We start from the raw sequence: 16,053 nt of genomic DNA on the forward strand, positions 1-16,053 counted from the left end.
GTACCAGGGAGCCGGGCTGAGCGGCAGGAGACGCGGGTGGAGGCTGCTCCGTTCGCTTGGCCACTCAGGATCTTCTTTTCCTGACCTGCGGGTCCCTCGCCTCTCCTTGCATCTGCCCGCGTGACCTCGGCCCCTGCGGAACCCCTGTGTCGCGGGACCCCAGCCACATCCTCTCCCACCCCCGGAGACGCCAGCCCCGGGTCTTCCAGATCGCTAGCCAGCTACCTGAGAGACCTCCACCTGCGGGCTGAACCCCCGCCGGCGCCCGCGCGCGCCCCAGGTCCCCGCCCCCTGCCTGCGCTCTGTAGTGTGCAGGACCCCGCCCCGCCCCCTCGGCCCGCGGGACCCCAGCCCCGCCCCGCCCCCGTGGCCCCGCCGGGGGGGCGGGGCCGCGCGCAGCGGCGTCTCCAAGGCGGGGGGCACGAGGCAGGGGGCGGGGCGGTCTCAGCGCCGGCCAATCAAGGCCGCGATCACATCCATGCAAATACGAGCACAATGGAGCGAGCCCATCACTCGCCCCTGCAAGCAAGCTTGAAATGGGCTTCTGTCTGAGCGGCAGCCGGGATGACCAATGGTTCTGTGTTTTGGACCGGCGAAGCCCAATGGCGCGACAGGGAAGGCGGGCCCGAGATGGGTTAGGGTGTCCTTGCAGGGTGTCTGAGCTAAACTTCACCAAATAATAGCTGTTTGTATTTTGGCTGCTGCAGGAGCCATTTTAGGTAAGTTCTTCTCTTAACTTTTTATTTTCCTCCCTGGCCTCGGCGGACCGGCCTTGTCCGCGGGTCCCCGGCCCCGCCCCGCCGGCCGGGTTAGGGTGCCCCTATGAATGGAGCCGGGATGAGGGGCTGCGGCGGCGTCCAGGCCCGGCCGGGCTGGGGTCCGAGCGGGGCCGGCGGGCGGGCGGCCTGGCGGAGGGCAGGCGGCGGCCTGCGGCCTGGGGAGAGGGGCGGCCTCTGCCGCTCCAGGCTCCTGCTCCCGCTCCCGCTTTCGCTCGGGCCGGGCGGCCGTCCTTGGGAGTGCGCCGCTGCGGGCCGCGCGCAGGGGCGGGGGTCCGGGCAGACCCCGGCCGCGGGCCTGGCGGGCGGGGGCGGGGCGTGCGGAGGCCCCCCTGGGGCGGGCGCGGTGGGACCCCCGGGCCCGGCAGCGCTGGGGCGGGGCGGGGGTGACCGCTATTCCCGCCGCCGCCCCCGCGGAGAAGTTGCTCTATTCGCGTCCTGCGTCTGTTTGCAGGGGTGGAGGAGGGTGGGCTGGTGCCAGGCTGCTGTTCCGGGAGGGGGCGGGGGCCCCTGCGCGGCCTCGGATCGCGCACCCCCTCCGCCCCCTTCTTACGCACTAGCGCGCACTCGCCCCGAAAATTGGAGCCCTGGAGGGGTCCTGCAACCCCGCTGCCAAGTTTTGTGCATTATTAGATTGCATGTTGGAGCTTTAAAGAAAGATCTATCTGTCCTCTTCAAGGTATTTATTTTCTTCGCTGTTGAGAAGTAACGGAGTCCGTTGCGCCCAGATTTCCAGAGACATGCCTATCGGATGTGCAGAGGGTTGGCAGCTACTTGGTTTTTTTTAAAGGCGTTATTAGGAAATCCCCTCACTAGTGAGATAATTGAAATTTGAGTTTGTTTGCAGCTTCAGTTTTATTTGATACAATTAAAAATGCATAAGTAGGCACTTTATATTTGTGTACATAAAGTATTCCTAGTTCCAGTTATGACTAATGTGACTGTGGTTTCAGTCGTGTGGGATCTAATAAGGCAGTATAATTCAATTTTGAGCTCGTAGGCCCCTGTTCTCCAAATTAGGGTTTATGGACCATTAGTAATCTGGCCAAGGTTTCTGGTGAATCCTTGGCATCTCTGAGCATCTCTCTGGGGCTGTGTGTGTGCCTTATTTCCCACCCCCTGAAAACTCCTCGTTTCTGGTGGCAGATCCACGAACACAGAAAATACACATTTTAAATATTTACAGTTTTCAGGATGTCTGAAATACTGCCTGAGATTTGATTATTGTTTCCCAGATGGTATGTAAGAGTACCATCCCAATGGGCCCCCAATTTCGATGTACTTTGTGGAAATATGTTTGTGGCGTTTGGGGAAAAAAACCGGGGCAGACCACTCGGTTTTGCACCCTAGGCTGATGTGAGCTGTGTAACTTACTGGGGGTCTGTCCCATTGATTTCATGGCACAGTCGAGTTTGACTGTAAGCCAAATTGGAAAATCAGGTTGGCAACCTCAGAGAGAGAGTTTTTGTGAACTTTGAGGCTCTCTGGCAACAGAAAGAAGATTTGAGATCTGTGTATGATAAAATGATTAGGCATGAATCCTCAAGTAACATGATTTATGCCAAGGAGAGCAGGTGGTTTCATATAAGCAATGCATCATTATAACCAAAGGCCTTGGGAAAATGCGGAGTGGTAAGATTATTAATTTTGGAGTTCTTTTTGTTCCAGGGCAGATTTCATAGATGAATTATAAGTTCTTTTGAATTTAAACATTTTTCTTGATTAGAGGGTGACTAAAAGCTATCCTGCACACATCTTTCCCCACCGTTTTGTTAGCTTTGGAGTCTCTAATAGTAACCAGACCATAGTACTGTTCTTGGTGTAGTCTGGCCATGGGCGAAGTAAATCTAGATCTGTTGCGAAATTGAGTTGTGCTTCAGTGTGGTATCACAGTCTTCCTGGAGTCACGTTTTTTATTCTGCAGCTATTTCTTTGCTTTTCACATTTAGTTCTTCTGTTACATTTAATAGCACTGCAAACTCTTTCAATATGATCATTTTTACAACTTTTAAATATTCTATATCTTTATAATTTTTATAATTTATTATTCATGTAGTTAGGGAAGTTCTCTGAACTCATCAGTGTCTTAGTTAAGGCAAACCACACAAAAATTGAAAGACAAGTTAGAAGTGAAGTGGGAGAAATACGACTAACTGCTGCATTTCTGGAAGAACCTTTGGCAGTTATGTTTTTGTATTTATTGATTTACTTTTTGTATATTTCAAATACCAAAGAAAACCTGAAGCAGAATCGTATCTCATTAGAAACCACATCTTATTTGTGATTTTGCTCTAACATTGCAGAAAACCTATCAGAAACAACAGGCGGCCCTTGGGCTACTATGTGTTGGAGAGCTCCTTGGTTTATAAAAGTTTCAAAGAAATGTTTTGGTTTTCTTGGAAGTATGGCTTTGCCCGAAGCAGAGTTTGTGGTTATGTCTTCCTGTGTTATACCACGAGGTTCCACAACATCAGGCTTGATTCTCCCTGTAGGTGCCTATGTTTTTCATGGAAAGACTTTAATTGGTAATTACTAAATGAGATCACTCATGGACCACCCATGTTCTGAATCTCTTTGAACAAGTTTAAGGATTCAAAGATTCTACCTGCAGAAATATCTTTGGTATAGGACAATAACAGTATATCCATATCAACTGAGGAGGCTGTACTCTCCCTCCCTCCTTCCCCTTTCCCCGCCTGGTATAAGAAGACTTGAAATAGTTTTGTTTTTAATACATATTTAATGATTCTCTTATACTTCATTGCTCATGCAGAGCTTTAGTTTAATTCAAGTGAAAGGTGGACTGAATTCCATAGGATTGCCTGCATTCTCCTGTACCAGGTTATTATATTGAAAACTCTTTGAAATACATAAAATGATAGCCAGAGCTGAGATACCTCTTCCCTAGAGAACTTTTTTTTTTTTTTTTTTTTTTTTTGCAATGGAATGTGACATGCTTGTGAGTGGAGCAAAAAGAACTACCATTGATTGAATACCTGGTGTTTGTCCAATACTCAGCCAGATACTGGGGCTACAGAGTTGGGAAAAGTATCTTTGCTTTCATAGCCACTTCATGAGGCTGGGCTGCAGCTCAGAGAAATGAAGTAACTTATTAAAGGCCATAAAGCTAGTCAATGATAGAGCCAGAATTTGAACCTGATCATCTGTATCCAATACATGTCCTTTTCACCAATAGTTCTCTCTAAATATTTTTTTAAAAGCTCAAGCCTACTGTTGTATTTTAGTGGTATGGTGTTAGGTTAGTTAGCTAACACACCTTCCCTAAATTCTACACGTGCATCCATTTTTACTTTTCCGTTTCAGGAATTAGTCACTGAAGAGGAGTGTTGGAATACAGTGAGGACACCCTTTCCCCCCCTTTGTCTCCATGGAGTAGTCTTCCTGGGGCACTTAGGAGATCAGGTGTACCCTGATACAGTAATAACCATGAAGTGCAGAGGGAGAACGCAGTCACTTTTTCCTTTGCCAAAATGTTCTTTTCTTCGGTTCATGTTGTGGAGGTGTTGATACCCTCATGAGAAATTCTGTTACTTCCGTAAAAGTCCTGAAGGTAGTAAAATGGAGTTATTTTAAAATATCCATGCTTGTCCCTGTTTCTGAACTAAATCATCTGCATAAAATCCAAAGAAAAATGTTTATTTTTGCCTGTAGTACCTGTATTTGTTGGTTTTTATAGTCAGTAAATAGTGATTCTGTGCATCCTCTTACATTTATTCATTATGTTGTTTGCCATTACTGTTCTATTTTGCAACCTTTAGAATTTGTAATGGGGTGTATATGATATAACTTAATGCTCCTATTTTGAAGAATCAGGATTTTTTTTTGAATTGATGAACTTTTTTCTTTCTAGTCATAATGAAGGACTTAGAAATTTTAGCAAGGAACAAACCTAAGTTTTCAACGGACTCCCATGGTGCTTTTGTTATCTATTTCAAAAGAACTTAATATACTAAGACAGTATTTGAAAATGTCAGGATGCTAGGAAGTAGAATTGTAAGATAACCAGGACAGGAATCCAAACATAAGTAGAAAGTGATGGATGCATATTTGAATTTTTTAAATAAGTAAAGGGAGATTTCCATTTTTTTATCCCTTTATTAAGGATACTTGTAAGGGATAGTCGCTGATCGCATTTTATGGATCAAATATGTCATTCTTTATCAAGTAGTTAAATTTTTAATATATTTTGGATTTTCTTACATACTATGTGACCAAGGTATTTTGGTTTTGGATTTTTTTTTTTTTTTAAACTCTAAGATTGTTTTTATGTAAAAGCCTGGCTTCAGGTTAAAAGTTCCAGCTGCTGTAGTAACAGACATCTTTAGTTCCTACCTAAAGGTTTAAGCTTTTTATCCTGCAGTTCATGGACCCCTAGGGAGTCTTTGGCTGGTCTGTGAACACCCCAAAATAGTATGCAAATTTTTGTTTGCGTCTGCGTATTTTATAGGCGGACAATCCATTGTTTTTTTATGATTCTCAAACAGATCTGTGACTCTCATACCTCTACCGCCATACCTTTCCACCAGCATACAAAAAATACTAAGGGTCATTAATTTAGGTCATTCTAGAACAACTGCTTTGCATGAACAAAATCTTCTGCCTGGATGCTGACTTCTTTGGACCTTTTTTATCCTTTAGCAGGTTCTGCAATCTCAGCCTTGATCAGTTGGCCTGGGCTTGGGGAAGAACTGCATCCCTCTGGCAGCATTCAGGCATTCCCTGGGGTTATCCCCCAAATTCTTCCCTTGCTGTGATCACATAATCATATGGAAGCCATTCCTTGCCCTTGCCCTTGCGGCCTGATAGAGTTAAAGGTTGGAATGGGAGACATGGGGGCTCAGAGGGTCCTCGGCCCCTCGTTTTCACACATCTGCCTTTGCAGATGGGACTAGAGGGGTGGCCATGGCAAATGCGCCTGACATTTTCTTGCTTTGAATACTGCTTCTTACTAATTCTGCTGTTGCTTCATTCAGTATGTTAGGAGGAGAAGGGTTTTTCTTTCTTACATTGAAGAAGAATAATTAAAAGAAGCCCTCCTTTTTTTTTTATATTCCCCAGTCTTTTATGAAATGCTTTGCAACTTCCATTAGTGCTAATTTTTAGTGGAGTTCTTCCTTAAAATAATGTGTAGTTGAACATAAAAGCTTATTTTTAGACTGCTAAAAATTTTACAGAGAACATACGTATAAAACCAGGTGTTACTATATAAAAAGGATTTTATATTAAAGTTCTCAGAGCCTTATTATTTACTTAATAAGTCAAGCAAATTGCCAAAACAATATTAGAGTAACAAAAAAATTCTAAGAATAACTCTAGGAGGTGGTCAAACTTAAAGTTATTCTGGAGATTTTTTTGTTGGGCCAGACCAGAAGTTGAATAGAAGAAAAATCAGTTTATTTTGTTTAATAATAGATAATAATAATTAGATTAGGGAAAATACCTAAGCTTTAGGCAGATGGCGAAGGGCATTGACTTGATTATTTGGTTTGTTCCTTCCTTAAGTGTATAGGAGTAAAGAAATATATCTGGACTCTACTTTGGGTCCAAGAAAAACCATCAGTATTCTAAGAAATACTTTGAAGGATTATGTCTGGTAAGCTAAGTCTAGATCATAGATTTTATTTACGGAAAGAATTTTACATAATTTAACACAGAGACTTTATTATAGCTCATTGTGTATTTTGGCTTAGCAATTCTTGCACTGCTGGCAGTCTAAATTCAACTATGGGCTTGCATGAAAAAGTTAAGCCATCATTATTGTTGATCCTGTGATAGAATCAGATCACATTGTAAGTGATGACACCATTAGATTGCTTCTTTAAGCAAACCTGGTATAATATCACTTAAGGGATTTAGGGGTATTTTGCTTAATGGAATTAACAGTTTTGCCTTGAGTTGTAAAAATGCATTGAGGAAATAATAGAGGACATGAAAGAGGTCATTAATGACTAGCTCCAGAAAGATAAGTGTAAAAATGTAAAAAAATAAGCTCTTGTGGATCAGGCTACTGAAAGTAGTCTACAGATTCCTGCAGGTCTGTGGGCTGCTTACCTGTCTGACAAGGTGAGTACAGAACTTGAAAAGAAGCTTGTAGATGCTTTTATAGCAGATGGTTAGAAAAATGGTTTGTTGAATCTAATTATAAAAACAATTAGTTTATAATTATAGTCCTTTTTTGTTTATTTTTTCCTGGAAATTCATTTTTCTTGTGTTTTATGAAAGTCTTGGCCATAGATTGGGAAAGAGCAAAACCAAAACCTAGTTCTTCACCAATCAAAGTGTTGGGAAACTTCAGCATTACTTTGGAGCATGTTAGAAATGCAAGTTTTGCCAGGTGCGGTGGCCCACACCTGTAATCTCAGCACTTTGGGAGGCTGAGGCAGGTGGGTCACCTGAGGTCAGGAATTCAAGACCAGCCTGGCCAGCATTGTGAAACCCTGTCTCTACTAAAAATACAAAAATTAGCCAAGCATGGTGGCATGTGCTTGTAATCCCAGCTACACTGGAGGCTGAGGCAGGAGAATCGCTTGAACCGGGGAGGCGGAGGTTGCAGTGAACTGAGATCCAGTGAACTGAGATCCTGAGATCACGCCATCGCACTCCAGCCCAGGTGACAGAGTGAGACTCTGTCTCAAAAAAAAAAAAGAAATGCAAGTTTTTGGGCCCCATTCCAGACCTACTGAAATAGACCACCTGGGGTTCCCAGGAGTCTGTGTTTTAACAAGCTATGCTGATGATTTTGTGCACATCAAAATTTGAGAAACATTGTTCTAGATCAGCACTCCTGTTATGATGGAGGTGTCCAGTATCTGCACGGGAACTACTAGCCACTGTTGGTTTTCAAGCCCGTAAGGTGTGGCTAGTATGACTGAGGATGAGAATTTTAAGTTTTATTTAATATTAGCTTAAATTTAAATAGCCACACATGGCCAGTCGTACCAGTATTGGACAGCACAGCTCTAGACCCTTTAGCATTTTTACCCTCTTCGGAGCAAAGGTGGATTTTTTTCTGTGTCTGTGAAGGAAAATATAATAGGAAACAAGATTGTCCTTTAACCTAATATGAGTCTAAGCAAGCTGTATAATAAAAATTGATAGTTATTTACCTATTTATATTTGCCTCTTTATTTTTATCTGAAAGTTGATTTGAATGATTGATATTTACCTATTTATATTTGCCTCTTTATTTTTATCTGAAAGTTGATTTGAATGATTGATAGTTATTTACCTATTTATATTTGCCTCTTTATTTTTATCTGAAAGTTGATTTGAATGTTCAGAAAATAGTAAGATCAGAGAACAAATTTAGATGTGTCTTGTAAGGCTTTACAAAAAGCAAGGTAGCTGTTCCAGCAGGGACTTATGACCCTTCCTGTCTATGACTAACATGCATGATGTCTTTCAACATGACTTTTGAAGCTTTTTTCTTTCACACTAAGATTGAAGATAGGCAGGCAGCTTTTAAGTATAACACTGTAGTTCTCCTGTTCTCAATAAAAACTACTGGCTATAGGGGTTCCCATTACTTTAGACCAGTAATGGATATTTTTACCATACAAAGTATTTCAGGTTTATCTATCAATTAACTTTATTTATTTATTTATTTATTTATTGAGACGGAATCTCACTCTGTCGCCCAGGCTGGAGTGCAGTGGCGCGATCTCAGCTCACTGCAAGCTCCGCCTCCCGGGTTCAGGCCATTCTCCTGCCTCAGCCTCCCGAGTAGCTGGGACTACAGGCGCCTGCAACCACGCCCGGCTAATTTTTTGTATTTTTAGTAGAGAGGGGGTTTCACCGTGTTAGCCAGGACGGTCTCAATCTCCTGACCTTGTGATCTGCCCGCCTCGGCCTCCCAAAGTGCTGGGATTACAGGCATGAGCTACCACGCCCGACCTATAAATTAACTTTATAAAGGGAATCTTGTTTTTTTAGAATAACATTTACCAAGCCTCCCTTGAAAGACTGAGTCTTATCCTCTCTTCCCTTTCCAATATATTTAAAAATTGATTTGTTAATAGAAGCAATTTCTTTGGTTCATTCGGGGTTGCATATTCTTCTCCGTCTCCTCTCCCCATCTACTTGTAAATGGGGAATACGAGTTTTAAACTCCTAAAAATGAATGATAAGATTGATTCTAGTATATTCATAGAAATCTATTGCAAAATTGAAAATTATATTGTGATTGACAAGAAGAAGGAAATTACTGTAGAAATAAACATAGGCCGGGCACCAATGGCTTATGCCTGTAATCCCAACAGTTTGGGAGGTGAGGTGGGCAGATCACTTGATGTCAGGAGTTCGAGACCAGCCTGGCCAACATGGTGAAATCCCGACTCTACTAAAAATACAAAAATTAGCCAACCCTGGTGGCAGATGCCTGTAATCCCAGCTACTTGGGAGGCTGAGGCAGGAGAATTGCTTGAACCCGGGAGGTGGAGGTTGCAGCGAGCCAAGGTCGTGCCACTGCCCTCCAGCCTTGGCGGCAGAGTGAGACTCCATCTCAAAAAAAAGAAAAAAGAAAAAAAAGTAAACACAGATCCACATGTAGAGCTGTAGCTTTAAAAATGCTGTCCAGTCATAACAAAGTGAGTCTAATCATACAGCAGTTTTATTAGATATATTTACTAGGTTTTAGATTTTCAAGCAGGAAATTGTTAGTCATTTAGGCAGTGACTCTTGAAGCATGAAAGACAGTAACGGGTGTCCTATGTGGTTTATAGACTCACAGAACATTAGAATTGGAAGGTTCCTTAAAAATCATGGATAGGGCTGCCAGCATAGCAAAATTTATAATGCAGCAGTATCTGTTTTGTTTATGGCGTGAGTTAATGCTATATAGTCTCTCCTTGGTGTTCATTACAGATCAGCACTGTTTTCTCATTAATTCTGTTGTAAGGGTGGTTGTATACTCACAAAGCAGTGACTGGCGGTAGGTTGTCTGGGCAGGTGCTTCTCTTTGACACAAGTGTCACTGATTGGGGGCACAACATTTTGTAACTTGCTGCTTTGGCTTTTTTGTCTGACTTTCTTCTAAGGATGTCAAGTTCTAGATCTCTGGGCATGTATTTTGTTTTTGTTTTTGTTTTATAGAAACTGGGTCTCTTATGTTGCCCAGGCTAGACTCATGGGCTCAAATGATCCTCCTGCCTCAGCCTCCTGAGTAGCTGGGACTACAGACATGCCACTGCGCCCAGCTCTCTGGGTATGTATTTGAATTCTTGCTGTGGGGTTTTAAAGAATTGGAAAGCCCAGTGTGCTGAAATTTAGATCTGATAGTTGGACAGATCCTAAGCTTAAAAGGTTTGGAGGTTCCTTACTTCAGGTTTGTTCTCATCACTGCCACTTGTCCTTGGAATGCTATATGAGATGTTACTAAAATATTGTGATTTCATAAGCTACATACAAAATAACCATACTGTGTCCATTTTTATCTGTACTTTGTGTCTGCAGCATTTCATGTAGCAGAGCTCTCTCTGCGTGTTCTTGACTGTGTTGCATATTTACTCTTGAACTAAGCTTTGTTGTTGCCCTTATGAGTGTGGTTGTGGCAGATTTAAGTGTTATCAGGTCTTACACAGGTCACCATCATTACTAGATTCTCTGAAAGCAAAGCTACTTTCTATCTTGTCGGGATTGCAGAAGAGTAGAGTTAGAAGGTAATTCTGAAGACATGTATCCATTTTCATTATTCATAATGGGATGGGGTCCTAGTCATGTAAACATTTGTGAGGTCACAGAGCTGATCCGTGGTCAAACCTTGATTAGAATTCAATTCTCATTTTGCTGTATAGGACTTTTCCCTTAACCTCCAAGGATTAGGGTCCTGAAAACCCACACAGGAGAATTTCCCTTAAAAATTCATGGGGGAAATATGGGACAGGTGTGCTCTGAGATTAGGAGTGAACATGTGAAAGGCTCCATAATTTTTTTAATGTTCTCTAAAATAATAAAGATACTATCAGTGAAATATTACATGTCTTAAATTAAGAATGGGTATTTTAATAGCTCTTCTTTACTAGAAACGTTTTGGCATGTCCCCCTCTCATATCGTGGTAACATTTTTGTTGTACTATTTTGGTAAATCTTGTTTACTATTTTTTTGCTTAATAGAAACTTTTTGGCATATCCCTCCCTTTTATCACGGTGAAATGCTTGTAAATTAACCTTTGCTTTATTTGTAAATAATGTGCATAAGATTTTTTTCACATGTGCTTATATGACTTAGGGTTATTAGGATAGATTTTTTCCCCAGATCCCTCGATAATCATGATAATAATAGCTGTCAATCACTGAGTGCTTACTGTGTGCCAGGTATGGTGCTAGACTCTTTCATGGTGTGGTCATTAGGACTCCAGTATTCTGGTTCTCTTCCTTAAGGACACATGGTAGGGTTACATTCTCTCTTACACCTTGAAGTTGGGCATGGCTGTGTAACTTGCTTTGGATATTGACATTTCAGTGGAAGTGATGTGTGTCCCTTCTAGGCAGATACCTTTTCTTTTTAAAGAAATATGTAGTGGTTACATAGTGTAAGCACGTAAACCTTTGCTTTAAAGCACTGAGCTTTTTTAATTTTTTTTTTTTTTTTCCTGTGGGATGGTCTGCTTTTGTACTGTTTCCCATGCTCATTGTTTTCTGCCCCTCCCTCTTGGCCCATCCAGATATTTTCCTTCCATGAGACTTGAGAGCAAGACCTGTGTCTTCATGGAGCCTTCTCTTCCCATATCAGCTTGAAGCAATCTCTCTCCCCACAGCACTTCTTGAGTTAGATTTTTCCTCTGTAACTAATTTGGCATTTCATATTGAATTGCCTTTGTCTTTTCTTATATTATTCATTTATTCCACAATGTGTGATGCCCATTTATTTAGCAAAGAGTTATTGAAAATTCATTGTGTTTCAGTCATTCATGTGCCCTGGGAATGCACACGATCTCTCCCTTTGTGGAATGCACTTTGTGTTAGAAGAGACAGAAAGGTAAACTGCCACTACAAGCATCATGATCAATGTCAGATTAGAGCTATGTCCAAATTTTGTTAAGACTCAGGAAGAAGGATCAACCATTAAGCCAGGGGAGTAGGTTAAGGCTTTTGAAAGGAAGACCTTTTAAATGGGTACTTGAAAATTGATTTGGAGTTTGATAATCAGAGACTGAGATTAGTGGTCATGAGTTTGGAGAGCCTTTTATGCATAAGAAATATGTTGCTGGGGGCTCAGAGGCAAATGGTAAGTTCATTCTGGCTGGAGTATGGTGGAAAGCCATGGAATACTGGTAGGTGAGGGGCTGGAGGGAGGGATAGGTTGGAGATGTTAAGAAAGGCTTTAAAGATCATAGTCAGTTGTTTGGGTTTGTGTTGGCAGTGAGGAGTCATCAGAGGTTTTAATGCAGGAGAGTGGTTTGTACTTTACACTCCGGCAGCAGAAGTTGATTGAGTGGTGCTGAAACTTTGTTGTGTATTAGAATCACCTGAAGAGCTTATAAAACTACCAGTACCCAGGCTACAAACAGTAAAATCAGATTTTCTGAAGGAGAGGCCCAGATATTGGATTTTTGATAATTTCCCAGGTGATTCCAGTGTTTACCTGAGTTTGAGAACTACCCTTTTAGAGGGGCCTGATGGAGTAAGGAATTCAGAGTCTATTGCAGTGGACTGACTAGGAGATAAGTCTTTTTTTTTTTTTTTGAGATGGAGTCTCGCACTGTTGCCTAGGCTGAAGTGCAGTGGTGCAATCTCTGCTCACTGCGACCTCCACCTCCTGGATTCAAGTGATTCTCCTGCCTCAGGCTCTTGAGTAGCTGAGATTACAGGCGCCTGCCACCACACCCAGCTAATTTTGTTTTTTTGAGACAGAGTCTCACTCCGTCGCCCAGGCTGGAGTGCAGTGGCACGGTCTCGGCTCACTGCAAACTCCGCCTCCTGGGTTCACGCCATTCTCCCACCTCAGCCTCCTGAGTAGCTGGGACTACAGGCGCCTGCCACCATGCCTGGCTAATTTTGTTTTTGTATTTTTAGTATAGACGGGGTTTCACCGTGTTAGCCAGGGTGGTCTCGATCTCCTGACCTTGTGATCTGCCCGCCTCGGCCTCCCAAAGTGCTGGGATTAGAGACGTGAGCTACCGCACCTGGCCAGTTTTTTGTATTTTTAGTAGAGACGGGGTTTCACCATGTTGGCCAGGCTGGTCTCGAACTCCTGACCTCGTGATTCGCCTGTCTCGGCCTCCCAAAGTGCTGGGATTACAGGCATGAGCCACCACGCCCAGCCGAGATAAGTCTTTGAATTGAAGCATTAGCAGCTGGGACAAGGTGAGACAGAGTCAACCATTATTCTTTTCCTTCAGTGTTCTAAATGTTTATCTTTTCCTACAAAATTGTGGTCCTCATTGGTGCAAGGCCCATTCTTTGTACCTTTAATTCCTCATAGAGATTTGTACATAGTAGGTTCTCAAAAACTATTTGCTTGCATTAAAGTCAGTGTTCCTTTGGTCAGGTATTCATACTTGAGTACTTTGGATATTTTCATTTCACTTCTTTCCTTTTTGTTATTAAATAGAATCTTCTTTAGGAATGAGAGTGGATAGAGGTGAATTTTTTTTTTGTCAATTTTACTGATAGTTCTGATTAAAATTAAAATTTACTAGTTAAAACAATAAGTCTTACACAATAAGTCTTAACGTATGGTTTATCCATGCCGTCTCTCTATGTTAGCACAAATAAGTAAATTTGCCATTAACCCTTGGCATTTGTGTAAAACTCCTTAGTACTAATACACCCTTTAAAATAAAGAATTCAGGTGAAGTATCCAACAACATATGGAAGGTTTGCGTTAAAAATAACACCTAACTTCTGTTAATTTATATAATAACTCAGGAACTCAGTGTGGTATAGAGGCTGACTTGGTTTGTGCGCTTGAAATTTAGTTTCTCTTTGGCAAATAAATTCATTTATTTGTGAATGGGAATAGTATTAAAGAATGTTTTGAGACATTTTTGAGTCAACTCTTTGTTCTCCATTCTAATGGAAGGGAGTTGGAACCTGTAGGAATTAAAAACGTTTTTTATACTTACAGGATTTATACTCCTTTGTATCTTGAAAAGTATCAAACCTACAGACAGGTATGAGAACAGTACCATGAACACCCATCTCCCCTTCACCTAGAACCACCTGTTATTAACATTTTGACAAATTTGCTTTATAACTTTCTGTCTCTCTATGCACTTTTTTTTGACAATACCATTTGAGAGTTACTTGCAGACACTGTAATGCTTCACCCCTAAATACTTTACATATTTATCCTAAGGAAAAAGGCATTCTCCTACATAGAATAATCACAGTGTAATTATATCACTCAGGAAACCTGATGTAAAACCCAGTATGCAGTCCTTTTTAAAATTTTCCCATGAAAATGTTACTTGTAGCCTCCCCACCCCCAACTCCTTGTCCCCCATTAGGATCCAGTCAAGGATCCTGCATTGTGTTACGTTGTCATGTGCCCATACCTTTCAGTATCAATTAGTTTGACCTGGTAGTCCTAAGATTCCAGAAATGGAAATGAAAACCCTTGGAAAATGGTGTGGCCCAGCTTCCTGAGCCTTCTTCCCTGCTTACCTCTTTCTGTGCTCCCCACCACAGGTGGGGAATTGGTCTTCTTAGAGAAGATGGGTGGCAGAGTTCTAAAGTGGAACCTCACATCCAGTGCAGACCTGTTTGTTCACATCTTCCTGAGACTCGGAGAGGCTTTATCTGGACAGTTATTTTCCGTTTTAGGATTAAGGCCATTTGAGTCACCCGCATGCTTAGTTAAGAAATTGTGATAGTATTAATGAGACTAGGAAATGATTTTCATAGCCAACTCTAAGACATCTGCAACCTGAAGAGTTAGGAATCTTCTGCTATTCCTTGAGGACCACTGATTTTCATGACCAGTCATTATGTAGTTCCTGGGGTTTTAATTTTTGAAAAACTATTAAGGGCTCCTCTAATCTTTAACTATTCCTCAGTCATATCTTATTGGTCTTATGTCCTTCTAGTTTTATACTCCTTCCTGGGCAGGCTATTCTTTCTTGTTTTTTCAACTTTTGATGACTCTAGAATCTATTTTTCCATCCCCACCCTCTCCTGTGATCTAAACCTTTATTTCCAGCCACACACTCAGCAGCTCCACCTGCCTGTCCCAGTGCAAAACTGAACTCAGCATCTTTTTGTGTAAACCTGGGCACTGGTTGGATTGTTAAACATGGGATGGAGAATGAGATGATATTTAACCAGGGGCCTAGGAACATGAGGATCACGTTCTTTAGCAGCTCCTGTTCTCCCTGACACCCCCTACTACCCACCCCCACTCTTCCTATACAAACACGCATGCGCACACACACACGGGAATAGGTGAACCCAGGGTAAGGCCTTGCTAACCCTGTCATTTCCAGCTGGATGTAGAATCTTGGGAGTTAGCCTTCATGAAATGAATTCTTTTTTTTTTGTTTTGTTTTGGGGCTGAGTCTCGCTCTTTTGCCCAGGCTGGAGTGCAGTGGCACGATTTCAGCTCACTGCAGCCTCTGCTTCCCCTGGGTTCAAGTGATTCTCCTGCCTCAGCCTCTCAAGTAGCTGGGATTACAGGTGCACACCGCCAAACCTAGCTAATTTTTTTGTATTTTAGTAGAGACAGGGTTTCACCATGTTGCCCAGGCTGGTCTCCAACTCCTGAGCTCAGGCAATCCACCTGCCTTGGCCTCCCAAAGTGTTGGGATTACAGGCGTGAGCCACCGCGCCCGTCCCAAAATGAATTTTTTTAATTCAGTGTTTCTCAACCTTAATGCCTTGAAATGAAGCATTCCAAAGGGTTTGCTAGCTCTCCTTGTACAAGGAATTTACCTTAGGCCAGCTCCTGACTGCTGAAACTAGAGTTTTGTAATCTTGCGACCGTAACTCACAGTGATAAAAACACTATATTGTGCCTAGTACACACAGATGTGTGTATGTGTGCATTGTTAATTCAAAGTGTTTTTTTTTTTCTTTTCTGAGATGGAGTCTCACTATGTTGCCCAGGCTGGAATACAGTGGCATGATCTTGGCTCACTGCAACCTCCGCCTCCCAGGTTCAAAGCTTCAGCCTCCCACGGAGCTGGGACTGCTGGCACCTGCCACTCACCCACCTAATTTTTGTATTTTTAGTAGAGACAGGGTTTTCTCCAAGTTGGCCAGGCTGGTCTCAAACTCCTGACCTCAAGTGATCCACCCACCTTGGCCTCTCAAAGTGCTG

The 16,053-nt window shown here is 42.4% G+C and overlaps 1 protein-coding gene across 1 annotated transcript in view; it reads left to right on the forward strand.

The window, feature by feature from the left end:
• The first annotated feature begins 662 nt into the window (after positions 1-662).
• CHD6 (chromodomain helicase DNA binding protein 6) overlaps positions 663-16,053 on the forward strand; it is a 213,559-nt gene continuing 198,168 nt past the window's right edge. Inside the window, exon 1 of the mRNA XM_030825215.1 lies at positions 663-719. The gene's annotated coding sequence lies outside the window, so the exon portion shown is untranslated. The remainder of the gene's footprint in view (positions 720-16,053) is intronic.

Source organism: Nomascus leucogenys, chromosome 13 (assembly GCF_006542625.1).
Source record: "Nomascus leucogenys isolate Asia chromosome 13, Asia_NLE_v1, whole genome shotgun sequence".
Taxonomy (NCBI): domain Eukaryota; kingdom Metazoa; phylum Chordata; class Mammalia; order Primates; family Hylobatidae; genus Nomascus; species Nomascus leucogenys.